At 48.8% G+C, this 17489-nt stretch overlaps 1 protein-coding gene across 6 annotated transcripts in view; it reads right to left on the bottom strand.

The window, feature by feature from the left end:
• Positions 1-17489, bottom strand: part of NTM (neurotrimin) — a 941546-nt gene that overhangs the window by 656871 nt on the left and 267186 nt on the right. Inside the window, exon 1 of one of the 6 annotated variants that reach the window (XM_082476244.1) lies at positions 4593-4611. The exons of the other annotated variants lie outside the window; for them this stretch is intronic. The gene's annotated coding sequence lies outside the window, so the exon portion shown is untranslated. Of the gene's footprint in view, positions 1-4592; positions 4612-17489 lie in introns of those variants that run through there. 6 annotated transcript variants of the gene reach the window in all.

Consider the following 17489-nt stretch of genomic DNA (forward strand, 5'->3'; position numbering starts at 1 on the left):
TTTACTTCCTTACAGTTCTGGAGGTGAGAAGTCCAAGATCAGTGTGTCTGGTAGGTTGGTTTCATTCTGGGGCCTCTTTCCTTGGCTTAGAGATGGCCATGTTCTCCGTGTGTCCTTACATGGTCTCTCATCTGTGTGTGTCTGTGTACTAATCTCTTCTTGCAAGGACACTGGTCAGATTGGACAATGGCCCATTCATATGACCTCAGTTTACCTTAATTACCCCTTTAAAGGCTCTATCTCCAAAGACAGTCATATTCTGAGGTACAAGGGGGGAGGGTTTCAACATATGAATTTTGGAGGGGACCCAAGTTACCCCATAACAGTGACCACATAGTCCAGATAAAGCTCTGTGTCCTTCACTCACCACCGCTTTTCATATCAACGCAGTGACTGTGCATCTAAAATATTTTTCGCCCTGTAGTGCTAAAGAGGCTTTTCCTCTGAATGGTTAGGCAAACGTCAGGATGAGGACCCCTTACTCCAGAGCTGAGGTTTGGAAAGGTTGGGTAAGAAAGTAGCTGCCCCAGCTGTCAGTCTTCAGAGGAGATCCTCTCTTAACCTTCCAGAGGGATGGGAGGGAATGTGTGAACATGACTGGCCAACACAAGAAGCACGGAGAGCCTAGTTTCCCCAACTTCATGCGGGGTACCCGTATGTCGTCTGCAGAGAGCAGCTGCGTGGGTTCTGTCCTGGGCGCCAAATAGATGCACAAAGGCATCAGCTCCAGGAGAACCAAGTCAGCCACACAAGCTCCGAGGGTGTGCTGAGCGGGCCTAGTCCCTTGTTCACCTCTCTGCTTTCAGATGGCCATGAAAGGATGGTGACCAGTGTAAAAAGAGGCTTTTAAATATTGCTGGAAAAAGAAAATGTTCAAATCCAAAAGAATGATGTAAGAGAGGCATACCCACCTTCCCACTAACTCCGTCCTATAACCTTTGGCTTTGGGGGATAATGAACTACATCTCAAATCCACTAGGTTTGTTCTGTTCTACTAAAATGATCAAATGAACATACAGGAGGAAGAGACGGGAATGGAAACGCCTGGCTTGCGTATTCATTTGGTACCTGGCACTAGGGGGGAGACAGCTGGAGAGAGGGGGAATTTAATTTCCTGGGGCCCACACTTTTCTGAGTGATTGGCAGGCTAATTTTGCTCTCCACTAGGCCTGGTATTGAAAGGAAGTGAAGGCTCAGAAACCTGCCAAGAACTGTTCTTTGCTTTTGGCAAAAATTCTAGACCTCATCAGAAAAATTAAGAACTAGGCTTAGAGATTTGGGGAACCAGGATGAAAGGGGGTTGTTCAGGTAATGATAACGAGTAGGTATTGTTAGAGCATGCTTTCATAGGTACTGTTCTCTGATGTGGTCTCCTATTAGGCTTATAAAATAGAACCATACTTCATATGCCTTTTTCATGATGTAAGAGGCTAAGAGAATTAAATCAATTGCCTGGAGTCACACAGTAAATTGATGGTAGATTCAGGCCTGAAACTTGAGTTTGAATCTAAGCCTGCGCCATTTCTTTTCCACCTCCCTGGGCTGGTGCCTCCAAGACCCTGTCCAGAGGGTGTCTAGTTGGTCCAGAGTTGGGCTGATCTGAGCAGCTAGAAAAGGAGCAAGCCCTGTGTGATGTAAAGACTTCCCCTCCCTGTCACCCTGTCCTCTTCTGGGACAGTATAGGTGCTCTAAGTGGGATACAGCAGTTAAGAGCATGGATATAATAATGAGAGAGGGGCAGATTCAAATTTAGCCTTCAAGGTCACGTGACCTTGGGCAAATTATCTCATCTCTTTATGCCCTGATTTCCCTGTTTGTAAAAAGAAGATGATAACACCAACATGATAGGATTGTTCTGAAAATAAACTATGTGAGAGAGAGAGAGGTGTGTGTGAGTGTGTGCGTCTGCGTGGCTTAGCATGGTGTCTGCAATTCATGAAGGTTAGCTTTAAAGATATGTAACAGAATGGTCCTTGTCAGACGTGTGGGGCTTCCTGCCACCCCCGGAGCAGGCCTTGCAAAGGTGGCAGAGGAGCGGCTTGTGGAATTTGACCACCTCACACTCACTGCTGCCTCTGGACACCCAGAGACCCCAGGACCCCAGAAGCACAAACTCCATCGGACAGCCTGGCCCTCCTTCCCGGCCAGAACCGGTGCGGACGGACAGAGCGATCAAGGAAGGCCACAGAGCTGAGAGTGGAGAGAAAATCAGGGAGGGAGATCAGTGCTAGACCCTGGTGGTTAACTGTGCCCACCAGGGGGACTGAAGTGGGCAGGGGGACGGATCAACGGATTCCAAAGCGATGAAGAAACTGGCTTTCGGCGACCAAACTGTGAAGTAAATACGGTGACTGGGCCGGGCGACGGGGAGGTGATGGGGGAGTGAAACAGCACGTTAAGCTGTCTTGGGAAACGACAATGAGAGGGCAGCGCTGGTTCTGAAAGGTTCTGTTCCCTTCCAAAGGCAAAAATCACAGCTTTGTGTGTTTGCATCTAAATATATGCATTTGTGTGTTGTATGTGCAAGTGTTGGTGTGTTTGGGGATGTATGGTGTGTGCAAGCCCTGCCTGTTCGTCCTCTGATTCCACAGGACACAGTAATGCTGTGTGCTGTTTATAACGCAAATGGAATTTTATTCTCATATTTCTGAGAGCCACAGCGTATGGAAACTATTCAAATATATCCATTGTTCTTATAAACCCTGTGGAAATTTTTCTTGTAAAATTAACATATACTCTATTACCTCCTTATTAATAGGAAATTCCAAGGCACTGACTTCATCCATTCCACCAGACTGGCTTTTCAGTACCCCTGCCTCTGACCAACAAGGCAAACTAGCGTGCCCAAAGGGGAAGCCTGGGGGTGAATTCTGCCCCTCCCCCCAACACAACACCTGCCATCGGCAGAAAAGGCAGAATATCAAGACAAAGAAGAAATTACGCCGCAGACCTTATTCTGTTGACAAATTCCAAAAAGAGATGAATTTTCCAACAAAGTCAATGACTCAATCAGCCTTGATCCATAGGTAGCAAAGAGAAACCTGCATTTTGTGACAAAGGGGCTACAGAAAGCCCTACGGCTAAGAACCCCATCTTTGTATTGCCCTGTCAGGCAAGATTCTAGGATTGCTTCTTGGGTGCAGTTTTTCTGCATTTTCAAAACAGGTTCAGGGTGTACAGAGCTCTCTCTTGGGCTAGGATCCTGATAGAGGCAGCCTAATTTTTCCCATTTTGCAGGGCAAATACCAAGAAGCATTCCCAGGCCTGTCTACAGCCATGAAAATACAACATGAGTCACCGTGCCTTCAGTGAAAATATAATAAAAGAACGCAAGATTGGGATATGATGTCATAAAAAGAGATGCACGGCGATTTTCCGGATACAATGAAACTTTTCACATTTCAGAGGAGGTAATTGCATTTTGAGCTTTTTTTTCCCCTCTGTGTTGAAACTGAGGAAAAGAGAATTTAAAAATAACAACCATGTAGCCAAAATTTAGAAATGGAATTAAATATCTTAAACAACAAATTCTTGTATTTTTGCCTCTTTCTAACATTTCTAATGTCTGCAGATTTGTCTCCTGTGTGTGGATGAGAATTTCCCCTCTGAGGACCCACTGACTGAAGTGGTTTATACCTTTCTCTCCTTCCTCCCAACCCATCCCTCAATCAATTCTGTTTATCTCTCTTAACTGGACACGATAGGACCCTGCATTTTAAATATTTTTATTGAGTTGAGTTGTATGTTCCCCACCTAGATTTACAGACTATTAAATAGAATGCTTTATATTTCTTTCTTTCTCTCAAAGAAAATAGCAAATACACATGGGCAGAGCCATCAGTCAATTATTTTAGTGGATCGTTCGCAAGTTATAGGAAAAATAAAAGTCCTTCCGCTTTAATCTTAGGGGAGAGCAATTGAATTTCAGAGGAGTAGAAAGCCCAAACTCATCTCGAACTTCAAAACACCTTCCCTGAACGACCAAGAAGAGGTAAGGCGGCGATAATGACAAATCAGCCTCCAGCTTTAGATGCCGCTTTGCTGCAGACCAAGGAGAAAATAAGTGGTGTCTTAGGTGCAGCACCCAGGCAGGAATAGAAAAATACGTCCATGGTAACTAGACAGACCTTGAAGTAAATGATTCTTAATGTACCAGAGGATCTCAGTTTCACCACAAATCTCCCTTCTGTCCAGAAATTTCCGTTACATTTGCAGTCCTATCACAACAGGAATGTTCACCTTCCACTCGCCTAATTCTCCTCCTCGGGACGTTTGTTCCGCCTCTCCAGATGCAAGCACATTCACCTCTATCTCCTCTACCAGCAAACCACAGCAACGTAGCTGATGCACAGCACCAGGATGCAAAACCCGACCTGTTTCAGGATGGAAACCTCACCAGGGAAAGACTTCTCGGCAACAGCCCCGGGCATCCAGTGCTGAGAACAGACCTCTTCCCAGGAGCAAAGGCGCTACATGTCAAAAGCCACAGCCACGACTCGGACCTCTGGTCCTGGGGTAAGGCGTTCACCTCCGCTCGGGGGCGCCCCCCCTCCCTGCCTGCGCAAAGGATGACGACCTCGTGGGGCACCTACCTGTACCGCCCTCGATGACCACCTCTTCCCACCTTCCCCGTTTCTTTTCCGATCATTTTTTTTCCACTTTAAAACCATCCAACTTTGCCTTGGGGATGAGCAGAATGAAATGTCACTTACCTATAAAAAGAGAAACAGAAGAGAAAGCCGTGCATCACATTACACACAAGCTCTTTGAAATCAAGGCCAGCTTCCGACTTTGAAACTTTAACAATGAGTGGATGTTATTTTCTCATCCTACCTTTCTATATTTAATGAAACTCGGGATTCTGCAAGAAGCCCATCCCCAGGGCCCAGCCTCCCCTCGTGCTTTCCCCTTGTTTTGTGGCGGCTGCTGTCCCTCCCTGCCACCCTGGCCCCGCGCTGTCTGGTCCCTCTCTTCATAGAGGAAAGGGCAGGAGGATGAAGGAGGACCAGGCACCATGGAGACCAAGGGGCTTGGATGCGGGCGCTGAGCTTGTACAGTGTGTGGAGCCTCTCCTCTCGGGGGAGGGAAGAGGGGCGCATCGGAACCTGGGGTCAGTGCTGGCCAGTGCCTGCCCGGGAGCAGGGTGACAGCTCCCACAGGGTGACGTTCCTTGGAGGCTCTGGGGCCTCTCGGATTCCTCTGGCTCTGAGTCTTCCTCTGTCTCCCTCGCCCACCTCCCCCTCTCTCCTCCCAGCTGGGGTGAACTCAGCCAAGGTCTCTATCCTCCCCACCGCCCCCGTCATCACACAGCATCCAAGGGTCGCTTTTGTGCTCAGGGTTCACACCTGTTTCTACAGAAATCGCTAGTTATCGCAGCACCGTGAGGCCAGCTGAGACCTGCCTGGGTGATTTTCTCTGGTCCCCTCCCTCCAAGTAGGATCCAGCCTGGTCCATCCACATCCTAGGAGACCCTCTGTCTGTGAACTAGGGATGCTGGGGCCCTTGTCTGGCCCCTGGGCTCCAAGGCACCCACCCTTCACACCACAGGTTCCTCACAGCTGAGCAAACCCCCAACCCCTCACTCTGCTACAAGGACACCCGGCTCAGTCCCGTGTTCTTCCAAGAACAGCCCCTTACCGTGCCAGGTCCCAAATCCCCTCACGTGCTCAATAGTTTAAAGGCGATTTTAGTGGGCTGCTAGTATCTTTTTCTTATTATGCCTGAATAACTCAGTTCTTTTGAGCCTCTTCTTAGAGATTTAGTTTTGTTTTTTCCCCTCCAAGCTTCTCTGAGAACCTCTACAGAGGACACCCCAGAGCTGAAGGTTGAATAGAAAGGTTACCACTTATTCCCCGTTTGACCAATTCTAAGGCTGCATTCATTCCCCAAAGAGTTTTCCACTCAAGAAGCTCTGCTAAGGACAGAATCGTGGTTGAATATGGACATGCTGTGTCCCCTTTGCCGTGGAGATTCATGACCACATCAGTATATTAAAGGCTTGGAGAAGGTCCAAAGTGAAGAGCCACGCTTAAGCTTTTCCTAAAAGTATGTGACTCAGAAACTTTTCTTCCTACACACAAATTAAAACCTTCTTCTCTGCTTCAGAAGGAAGGCTATGGTGATGTCTTTTATGGGTGTTACACTACGAATAACAGATCAGGTTTTATCACAGGCTGTGGCCAGGGACCAGGAGAGCAATGCCCCCTCCCTCCATGCCCTGTAGGAAGCACGGCCCAGGACCTGCATCCCAGGCTCTGGCTCCACCCCTCACCCGGTGTGAGACGTCCACCAGCTTGCTTGGCCTCAGCGCCCTCATCTGAGAGACGGAGAGGTTTCTACACACCCTGCAAATCCCACCAGGATGTGACGAGGCGGGTATGATCCTTTAAATGTGCTCTGTAAACCGTAAAGGGCAAATGGTTTTCAGGGCTTGGTGTCCAGTCCTGGTGTCTTTGGGCTGCACTCCTGGAACAAGATAGACAACACTGGGCTCCAGCTGCCCCAGGGAGACGGTGAAGAACACGGCTTTTGCACTCCCAGCGAGTGAGAGGTCTGGACTGGTGGGCCTTGATTACTTCCCCGACTCTGCTCCCCAAGGGAGGGAACTGATCCCGTAGGCCTTTCTCCATCTTTAATATTAAGGCCTATGAGTTTCCCTCTGTTGCACAAGAATGATTTCTCTGCCTTCTCCGTGTTTACACCTTTCAAAGCTTGTCATCCTGCCCCCTCTCTGCTCTGTGGCATTGCAGCCGGGCAGGTTTCTCAGTAGACCAGGAACCTCTAGGTGGGCGAAGTAGAGAGAGGTGCTGAATCAGATCTGGGGGAGCAATGCCTTGTCTGCCTCCGTTATTTCTCTTACGTGAGGACAAACGGGCATTAAAATAAAGACGTTTCAGTGTAGGTACATGGATGCAAGGAATGTTCCGCTCTGGTGGGGCTGTTGATAACGGGGGAGGCTTGTGTAAGGGGGTGTGTGTGCGAAACCTCTGTACTTTCTGCTTGATTTTGCTGGAATCTAAAACTGCTCTAAAGCAAATAAAAAATAAAGCTTATTAATGTAAAAAGTCACACGTTCTAAGGTTTCATTTATTCAAGAAAATACAGTGGACCCTCGAACAACACAGGGGTTAGGAGCGCCGACCCTCCCCCCAGTCAAAAACCCTCATGTAACTTAGAGTCGACCCTCCTTGTCTGCGGTTCCACATCCGGGGATTCAACCAACCCACAGATTGTGCGGTACTGTAATATTTACTACTGAAAAAAATCCAGGTAAATGACCCTGCACAGTTTAAACCTGTGTTGTTTAAGGGTCAACTGTATTCTTGATCACAATCTATGTGCAAGGCCCAGAACTCTTGCCTGCAGAATAGGAGAATTCTAGATAGTCTTCAGAATGCCTTTTACTGGGCCACGTGGAAAGAATCGGAAAAAGGGCTTCCCTGGTGGCGCAGTGGTTGAGAATCTGCCTGCCAATGCAGGGAACACGGGTTCGAGCCCTGGTCTGGGAAGATCCCACGTGTCGCGGAGCAACTGGGCCCGTGAGCCACAACTACTGAGCCTGCGCGTCTGGAGCCTGTGCTCCGCAACAAGAGAGGCCGCGATAGTGAGAGGCCCACGCACCGCGATGCAGAGTGGCCCCCGCTTGCCACAACTAGAGAAAGCCCTCGCACAGAAACGAAGACCCAACACAGCCATAAATAAATAAATAAATAAATAAATAAAAGATTACTATAAAAAAAAAAAAAAAAAGAAGAAGAATGGGAGAAAATGGGGCAACGTCCCAGCCCTGGGAGAGCTTGGAAACTCCATGGGAAGAGAAGAATACAGAAAGTTCGGGAAATCCTATTACATGATGTTCCAAGTTTATCTCCCCACCATCCCCTCGTCTTTGGGAATCGGACCTACGATTTAAACCCAGCTCAAGTGCCGGGAGGTCTCTGAGGCTGTCCTGTCCTCGCCCCCAGAAGTATTGCCCCTTCCTCGGAGCCCTGCTGCTACTGCTTGCACTAGCTTTTAGTGTTTCTTCCACAATGTCAATGGTTAGAGTCTGTTGTCTCCACTCTGCTACTACATCTTGACTCTGCAAACCTGCCAACATCTGGCCCAGATTTTACTGCAAAATGAGTTATAAGAAAACTTTAGGTTCTCAGAAATTTTGAATTTGGAATTGCAGGTAAGGGACTGTGGATCTATATACACCAGATACTGTGATAGCTCTGGGGCTGCAGAGATGAAAGATGTGATCCCTGCCTGCTTGGAGTCTAGGGGGAGAGTGGACCAGGAAGCGCTGAATTACAAGCCGGCATCAGGGCTGACACGACGGGGCAGGCATGGGGTGCCACGAGAGGGCCAAGCACCGGCGTCTTTCACTTGGGTGCTGAGAAGAATATAAAGGGAAACAAACAAACTGGAATTCAGTGGAGAGGATCAGGGAAAACTTCAAAGTAGAGGCTGGCCTTTTTCGAGCAGCTCCAGCTGCAAAGCTGCATTAAAAATCCGCTGCTCACCCTGGGTCCTCCATCCCTCCACAGCAAGGTCACGCTCGCCTTCGTTTTCTGCCTCTCGCCCTGCATCATTCTTCTGCGAAGGAATTCCCCACTGACCTGTCTCCGAATCTAAGGTGGGGCTCGGATGCTCGCCTTTCTGAAGGGCTTGGGATGCAGACAGGAGCTGCCTCTGCAGACAGGCTCGCCTGACATTGTCTCTTCTCAAGGCGCTGCAAGCCCAACCCATTTCAGTGATTTTCCTGTCTGCTCTTTATAGGGCCATCGTAAAACCACAAGTGGTGACAGTCAACCACAAGTGGTGACAGCCTGACTGTTCATGATAGTTTCAACTACAGACGGTCTTCTGCAGACCTCCATTCCTCATTTTAACCTGAGTGTGAAGGCGGCTCTGTTAACCCATTGGGTCCCACAGCCAGGACGCTCCTTAGCCTTTGAGAGTTAAGAAAGAATGCCCAACCCCCAGGGTGACTCATGGAGCACCAAGGACTCAGGCAAGCCTGAAATGTACACATTCCAAAGGTAGTTCAACTGCTCTCCCTGGAAATGGGTCTTCTGACAGTACAAGTGTTTATACTGACAGCTGCATACTTATTCCAAACTTGAGCCCAGACTAGCTCTTCTCAAGTCCTCCCTCTGATGGCCTTTGGGCCTCAAGCGAAGGGAGACAGGATGAAAAGGCAAGTGCCCGGGTCCAGAGCTGGCAGTGCCTGACCTCTCCTGTCCTGCTCTAACACCCACTCTGCAAAGTGGGAATCTGAAAACCCATCCACAGGAGCCCCATCCCACATCCTTCAGCAGCATCTCTGTAACGGACCACACATGGCCAAGCCTTCAACTCCTCCTTGGCACCCATCACAGCTCTGTGCCAACTCCCACCAGGAGGGAGGGATCCTAAAGACCTGCAGTCATTCTCTTGATTCAGAGACACCACACCGCAGCCCGTGCTGTACTGCAGGAAAGAAAAGCAATAAGAATTGCTTCTGAGTCGGTTGAGGTGGGGAAATGACGTGGGATCATCTAGAGATGGAGAAGTTTTAGGCAGGTATTCTAAAAGGCAGTGGGTTGGATTTGAAACCTCTTTTCCAGCCAACCCCCGAATGGGATGGGGGTGGGGTGGAATCTCTCGGGCTCATCTCTGGGTTCCCTTCTCCCCAAAGCAGAACTGCTGAGATGCAAGAGCCTCCACTTTTGCTACCCACATCCTCTCCATGCTCTGGAGACAGAGGGCTGGTACTAATACTTAATTGGTGGGAAACCCTAGGCCCAGGGACATGCCAGCTGGACTCTGGTGAACGCAGGGGGAGTGAGGGAAGGATGGGGAGAACTGACTGCCAGTCTGGCTGTCGCTCACGTGTCCTCGCATCCTTTCCTGGGGTGAAGCAGGAGCTAGCAGCGTGGCCGGCGGTGGGTGGGGACAGAGGCCAAGACGGGCAAAGCATTTCATCCCAGCATCAGAAGGGAGCTGTTTCTATGCTCTCTGAGGCTTCCACTGGAGACCAGAGCTCCTCTGAGTAACGCCTTTCCTTTCTCCTCACTACCTCACACAGAGCTTGGCTGGGTAGATTTTTTTTTTTTTTCCCAGTGAGTATATTTCCTGATTTTTACAGACATGTGCTCAACATCCAGGAGAGCTGCATTTTCCTCCCTGCCAGCCCCACCCTCCTTTCTCCGCCACTCCTCAGTGGGGGTTTGGGGTGGAAACGGTGTCAGGAGAGGGGTCTGGGACTAGGAGCAGGGACGCAGCCCAGTGCACTCACGGCACAGGTAGGGAACAGCCACCGGTGCAAAGCCAGATGTACCGGCGACTCCCCTGCATTCCAGGAAACCCCAGGAACTGGCACTGACCTCATCTGGCCGCACAGTCCCTGTTTACCTGCGACTGTCTCTATAAAGGAAGGTGAAAGGTACCAGCTTAGATGGTACTAATTAGCATCTTCCCCTAATGACTGGGCAAACGTCCCCAGATTGCTAAGAATTCCAGAAAACAAAAAGCATAGCAGCCAAAATTCTGGGATGGGATAAGGATCTGAGGCCCCCTTTTCTGTGACATTGGTGGTTCTCCACTTTCAATGCCCATTAGAATCGCCTGAGCAGATTTAAAAATCCCAGTTCCCAAGCTTTGTCCCACTCTAATCAAATCAGAATCCCTGGGAGCAGGACCCTGGCCTCACTGTTTTTGAAAACCGCCCAGGTGATCCCAACCTGCAGTGCAGTTTGAGAACCAGTGAGGTAGAGCAGGCCTGAGGGCCCCGAGGGGGCTGGTTAAAGGACAGGCTGCTGGGCTCCAGCCCCCATTTCTGATTGAGCAGGTTGGAGGTGTGGCCTGAGAATCTGCATTTCCGGGGAGCTCCTGGGTGAGCGCATTAGACAGACCCTGAGGCTTTGAAAGAAACATGCCCTGGAGGGGTTCCTCCCCGTTACAACTGCAGCTCCTGGGGCTGTGAGGACCCTGAACTTCCCACCAGGCTTCTCTGGAACAGACGTAAGGGTGTGGCCCTGCCACGGGGAAAAGGGGCCCACCTGGCTCGTCCTCATCTTCCCGGGGCTGTGCCAGGAAGGAAACATTTCTGTGAAAGTGGCTTTGCCAGCAGAAAGGGCAGGAGGCCGGAGTTCCCTCGTCCCACCTCCCCTGCTGCCAGAGGTGGACTTGACTCCTTTAAGAAGGAGCCGTACAAGCCTACCAAGCAGCGTCCTCAGGCAGGAAGGAGGTTGTCGTGCAGCGTGACCCCGGGGACAGCCATGAACACGAGGATATACGTGTTCTACGTCTGCTGGGTCAGTCTGTGAGCGGACGACCCATTAGACAGGCAGGAAACCACGAGGCTGTCGCACTGTCTTCCGGTAGAGAGTCGGGCACGCGCTCAATCAACAACCGTTTCATAAGCTCCTCCTGTGAGCGCCACATGCACCTTTGTGATAAGGCTGGAGGCCGTGATAACCTGAGACGAGGTTTTCTTTGCTTGGACTTTTGTAATCGACAGCCCTCTTCCAGCAACATTTTCTCACCAGCGCTCCTCGTCACCCACAAGCCAGTCCCCAGGAGAGCCTAGAAGAGGCTGAGGGGGCGGAGCCTGAAGACAGGGTGCTTGGCTACCATCTCCATCCGTGTTCTCGTACCGGAAGCTGCTCCAGGAGCCCACACGTGCGGGTGCCCCCAGGCTCTCTGCCCAGGACATTCTGGCAGGACCCGAGGGCAAGCCCCCCTTCTGCATCTGGCTAAACAGCTGGGGACAGCGGCAGCCGGCCTGCCTGCTGAGTGCACAGCCCCTGTTTCCACCTCTTCCAGGACTGCTGTGTTTGGGGCAGACCCAGGCGCACGGGCAGGGAGGTAGAGGAGTTCCCAATGCCCTCGCCTCAGCCACACTGCAGCAGGGGAGGGGCGAGTGGGGGGCTGCATTTGCTCCCTCCTTCTGAGCTTGCTCACACAGTAAAACACAGAGGCCCCGCTGTGACTGTTGATCACATCCAAAGCAAAGGCAGGTTTTGAAATTCATCCGAGATTTCTCCCACAGCTGCAGCCAGCCAGGCCTGAGCCTTGCCATCCCCCCACCCCACAGGGCCTGCTGGCTGCTGCCAGGCCTCCAGGGGGAGCGGCGAGGGCTATGAAGCTGTCTTTCTATCGCCCCACATCTGCTTCTTGAGGCTAAGAGAGACACTAGGTAGAGGAAGGCTGAAAGAACAGAGGGAGAGAGGAAAAAAAAAAAAAAAAAGAACACATTCAGCAAAAAAATGCATAAAAAGGGAAAAAATTTAAAAAGAGACTGCTGAGATCTCTTTCTTCCTTCCTTCCCCCTCCTCGTTTCTGGAGCTGCTTCAATGTTGCACACGGTGTCCATCACTGGGGACCTGGTGACAAAGGCCTGCTTAATCCAGGCCCTGGTGAGTAACTGCAGAGGCTCATCATGCAGGCTGGCAGCTGTACTCATGCTCTAGCCTATGATCTATGGAGTTGATGGGGATTTTAGGAGATTGGTAATAAGGCTGCCCAGTAAACAACCTGGCAGAGCAGTAAAAGATGAAGGCAATTCACAGGTTGCATTCTAAGTGGATCTGGGAAGGCGGAGTGACTGCCACCAGCAGCGCCCGGACGTGCTAAGAGGCCAGCCCCGCTGCAGGGAAGAGGAAGAACAGAGTGTGACACACCTTCCCTTGTTGGCTGGTTTATCATGACACAGTGGGGAAGGCTCCTCCCTCTTCCCTTCTGGCTGCCCAGCAGCCAGGGGAGGGCAGGCTGGACAGGATCGAGCTCCAGAGTTTCTGGCCCCAGACTTCTGACTTCCTGGAGCCCCTGAGGAGGTAAAGGATGGACCCTTTCCCAACCCAGGACTTACTCTGGCTCTTTCCAGAGTGAGGGGAGTCAGCTGCTGTCTTGCCCCAAGTTGGACTGCTACCTATTTGACAACACTGCCGAGGCACAATCTTCCAAAAAGATCAACAGCGAGAGTGGGTCCAGCACTCAGGAAGGTAAGCTCCCATCTGCGTGGACTTGGGCCTGGGGCCCCTACCACGGGAACCGAGACTGGACCCACCATCTTGCATAGTTTTGGTTTGTGGCCACTGGAAATCTGAGTATTATCTGGACACCGACCTTCCCAACGAATACATTTGGTTGCCAAGGAAGCCTCATCAGAAACCTTAATGTATTATCTCAAACCTTTTCTCCCTGGAAAGTCATCACAACGACAGTTCCTCTATTCATGTGCTGTACAGCATCCAAGGTCCTTTCATGCACCTCCTTACTATCACATTTGATAAGCAGTCTTACGGCGTCAATATTCTTTTACATTCCCACATTACACATTACATTTACATTCACAAAGGAGGAAACATGTTAGAGAGCCCGTCAGGTGCCCAAGGTCACAAGCTGTTAACTCCTAGACCTAGAACTCAGTGGCAGACCCTGACTCTGTGCCCATATTCTGAGGATTCTGATGGAGGCCTGCCAGCAGGGGCCGCACCACTGGCGACCACCTCTAAGCCTGTGGTCGACTGCATGTGGAGCTCCTTGGAGCGGCACAGCTGATCAGCTGCCCTAAGCGCCCCTTCCTCGTGGGCTCCGGTTTGGTTTTTATACTCTCTTCATTTATTCTCAGCCTAAGAGGCCAACACTGAGACTTGCTAGTTAGTCCCAAGCTGGATGCGTATCCAAGAACCCTATGGACATCGGTGAATAAGCTTTATTCCGTGGCTTCCACCAGGGAATCCCACACACTAACCACCAAATGTGTCCACTGGATTTGGATCCAGATAGTAACAAGGAGTTAATTCTCAATAAACGGTTTTAATAACTGGTTGGTATTTATTCAACTTGTTTTTGACTAGATATACATGACTTGAGTTTATATGGTGGTTACTATGTGTTAAATGAAAATCAACTGATTATGAAAAATGCACTTACTGAAGATTAATTCTGCAATCGCCACCTACACAGAATCTATCAAAGCAAATCCTCAGTAAATGCATATTTGGGAGCTTAATTTAAATTGTTTTTACAGAGCAAACTTACAGAAAAATCTTTCCAGGGGAGTTGGCAGTTGCAGAAGCCAGGAACTAGAGTTTCTTGTTAGGTTAACTATAAAAATGATAGCTTTCTCGGTCTTTTTCAGCTATAGATTTGTAAATCACATTGTACCGTAAAAACAAGAAACAATCAAAAAAAACTAGGATTCCTGATCAGTAGATTTAAATTTACATGTAGTTTATTGGTAATAAATGGTGTCTAGATGCCTGAAAACATTTGGAGCTGGCACTAGAGTCACCCCTTGGCTCCAAACAATAACTCATTTATCATCCCAAGAGGATTGCAGAGGGATTTTTAGGTATTTCCTTGGAATTGAATAACAGAATTTCCCAGTAAGTTTATTTTTAAAAAATTAATTATTTTTTCTGCTGCAATGTAAGCCCATTTCCTTTAACGAGGCCATAGCAGTGATGAAGAATAGTCAGTCACTTTTTCCTAATATTCCTCAACACAGCCCTTCTTAAACTGATGATGATGATGGTGGTGATAACTGTTTATTGAGAACTTTCTATGAATCAGGCCCATAATCTCATTTTAGCTTCATAAACATCCTTTTGGCAGTTTTGTTATTTTTGCTGTTCTTCAGTCTTTACTGAGAAAACAAGGAAGTCTAGATCTAGTCTTCGATGTAGATCTAAGTCTAGCTTCTTGGCATCTTTGGAGAAGAATGGGGAGCAGGGGTAAGCTGAGGGCCTGGAGAGAAGGCTGAGGGCCACCGTCATCAGATGAGGACAAAAAGGCAAGAGAAACAACAGCTCCCGGCCAAGTTTCACAGACGTAACTCTAAGGCCACACCTGAGGTGTGTGAGGATGTGAGGGTTTGCCCTCCACATTTAAGAGGACCTTGCTCTTTGCATCATCGGGGAATGAAGAGATTTCATCTCCAGGGAAAGATATGTGCTGCCCTCAGGCTGTGCCTTTCCCTCTCCGAGAACATGATCTCTTAGTAAAATGAGAGGTTTTGCACTCTGCACGACCTCACAGTTCTGCTACACCGGAAACAACCCGTGGGACTTTGCACAGCCCTGCACCTACCTGGACCTTGTTTCTCTCATCTGACAGACGTGGAGGTAAGAGTAGGTGATACCTAAAACTCCTTCTTGTATAACTGCCTATGGTGCACTTCATCAGGCCAGTGGGAAAGAAGTTTGTTTGTCCAGACTCTAAGGCCATGGCCTGGCTCCACTGTTGACTTGTTGACAGCTTACTTGATCTGTATGGGAAGGGCTCATTCTAGGGAATGCTAACTTTGCAAAGCAAACACCCCAGACGATTTTGCTCCAGAAGTTAAAAAAGGAAAGCAGAAATGACTGGCTATTCAGAGACTGCTGTCCACTTTCCTTTCACCTACCTGGCCATCTCTATTGTCCTGGATTCTAGGGAGATTTAAACAACACACACACACACACACACACACACACACACACACACACACACACACACACACACGCACCCGTTTCTTATCTATGGTGCTTCTACTGAACGAGGTGATTAACTCCTTGACCTTATGGAGCTCTAACATGACCTTGGAGAGTAGATAGAATCTTGTTATCTTGTAATGAGTTTTATGGCTTATTTCAGTCCATTTTAGCCATGTTTCTCTAGTGATTAAGGCAATTATCAGCCTATGCATTTCAAGGTTATGAATTATGGAGCTCTCTGCAGGTACTGAAAGGGGCTTGGGAATGCTCAGACCGCTTCTCAGCCCATTCAATACTTGTCCTCCCCGCCCACCCCGCCCCATAAACAGACACTGCATTCTATTTCTGGAAGCTCCACCCTATATTCAGATATGGCTATCAAAGCAATAACTTTTAGATTTGATTGATTTAAGTAAATTCCCTGATTACCATTAATTGGCGCCATGCACAGTGTTTTAATTACTATCATTATTACTTAGGATTTAGGGAAAGAAATCTTTCTATCAATGCAATGTCACAGAGGGAGGGGCAGTGCTAATCTGAACACAGGTTGTCAGCCTGTCTCCAGGCACCTGGCACATGACACCATGAAACGAGCAACACTTGGTCCAACATCGGAGACGTCATGGGCCCCTTTTGTCTCTGAACTGCTTCCGTACCGCAAAAAGTAGTTCATGAATATTCCTTAAGAAGGTCTCCGAGAGAAATGGGCAACACATCTCGGGTTCTATGCCTCATGCTGTAAAATATAGAGAGAGGACAGGAATGTGACGGGGGTTTCCATGCCACTGTCCACACCTCCACGTATGATCGTTAAGGTACTTTAGTTTTACAAAAAGGTGGGCTGCTAAGAGTATATGCTACCAAGGGAAACTAGGTCCTGAGCTGTACTTAGCCTAGGACACACAATATGCCTAAAGGAAATTACGTAAAGTATTAAAATCATCATTTCTAGTGGGCTAAAAACAACAACAAGCTTATTTATAAGCTACGTAAAAGTTAATGTTTTCTCCCAGCTTTGGTCCCCAGGAGAGCTTGGGACACTAGTATTTCTACCCAGGATGGTGTAGTGAAAAATCAGATATGAATTTGTGTCCTTTTCCATCATTTACAACTATATGCCTTTGGACAAACTGTTTGATTCTAATAGGGCTTAATTTTATCATTCATTTAACGAGGATGATATATAGAATTCAGAAAGTTGGCAAGCGTCTAACGAGGTTGTGTATAGCAAATGCTCAGCAGACTGGGAACCTCATTGTCTGTGGGCTCACTTAGCCCTCATGGTGTTTTCTGTAGCCTGCCCTTCCCTGTACTAGAAGCTGAGCGGTACCCCCAAAGGCATCTTTCCTGTGAGTTCTACATTGTTGCCCCTGCACACAGTGTGGTGGTTGCCCTCCGAGAGGCCATTCTCAAAGGCCGGAGAGGCACTGAGCCACCCCTAGCGCTCTTTAATAACCCACTGAGGTCCATCCATGCACTTCAGAAAACCCTTCATGGTGAGACTCTCAAGTCTGCAGTAAGCTGTGAATTTCTTTCTTTGCCCAGGGCTCCTATTTTCCCTGCATCAAATGCTTCTGAGTCCCAAGGACGTGCCTTGCTATTTCTAGACCCCTCTCCATGATCCACTTGACCTTTAGCTAAGGAAGATTGGTGAGGAATATAATCCTACCGATAAACGTGTGAGATTTGAGATGCATTAGCCCAGAGTTCTCAGGTGGTACTGCATGGGTCTGAAGGCTAAACTTCCTATGCACAGCCCACGGCCTGGGAGCCCTGCAAGCAGTGCATTGGTTACATGTCCCCTTTCACGTTTTCTGGCTCCATATAATTAAGGGCTTAGGGCTTTTACACATCCCTTTGTGAACACATGGTAGTGTGAACATGGCCCAGAAACACTGAGCACATCCTTGTATTTCTTCTATAATATAAAAATCAATACCGAAAATTAGGAAATATGTCTTATTGGGAATAGTAGGTTAAAATGGAAACAAAACTCCAAATGTTGAAAAAGTGGAGACTGAAGACCCCCCCAGAATT

The sequence above is a fragment of the Balaenoptera physalus genome (genome assembly GCF_965194825.1).
Source record: "Balaenoptera physalus genome assembly, chromosome: 10".
Lineage (NCBI taxonomy): Eukaryota > Metazoa > Chordata > Mammalia > Artiodactyla > Balaenopteridae > Balaenoptera > Balaenoptera physalus.